The following is a 721-nucleotide window of genomic DNA, read 5'->3' on the forward strand; positions in this document are numbered from 1 at the left end:
GGGTGGAGAGGAGAGGAGAGGAGAGGAGGAGAGGAGAGGAGAGGAGAGGAGAGGAGAGGAGAGGAGAGGAGAGGAGAGGAGAGGAGGAGAGGAGAGCGGGGACTGGAAGGAAGGAAGTGAAAAGCAGAGGTGGCACTGCTGCCCGGGGTCCATCACAGCAGATAACCATGTCAAAGTCCCACTTATCCAATAGTAGCTTACAGAGAACTAAAATAAAGCCTATTATTTTTTTGTGTAAAAATTAAAACGAGCATAAATCAACTTATTATATTGTATAATATAAACATTAAGAAAATCATCTTATGAAATAAATAAAAGGCTATAATTTAGCCGTTTGCGGTTTTGATACAAAATACAACATGTGCTAGAAATAAAAGGTTGAATAAATATATTATTAAAATACACACAAAACCTTATATTACCCATGTAAATGTGTTCAGACATGAACAAAGGAAAGGAAAAGTAATTATGAGGGCTGTAATTGGAATGAAGGCCGCAGGCCACGCCCAGCTTGCGTGGGGTCGCTGTCCTTTCAGCACCGCTGAGCTCTCGTGAGCGCGCACCTGCGCGTCATAATTCATCACTTCTCACGTCTTTTAAGACGCGGTCCCCTCGCACCGCAGCTCATGTTCACGTATTAGTCTGTGACCACCATCCTGCGTGGAACGTTGCCACATTGGTTCTAAACATCTTTCCTCATTAAATCAAAGTGCAAAAATTC

This window comes from Denticeps clupeoides, chromosome 6 (genome assembly GCF_900700375.1).
Source record: "Denticeps clupeoides chromosome 6, fDenClu1.1, whole genome shotgun sequence".
NCBI classification, from domain to species: domain Eukaryota; kingdom Metazoa; phylum Chordata; class Actinopteri; order Clupeiformes; family Denticipitidae; genus Denticeps; species Denticeps clupeoides.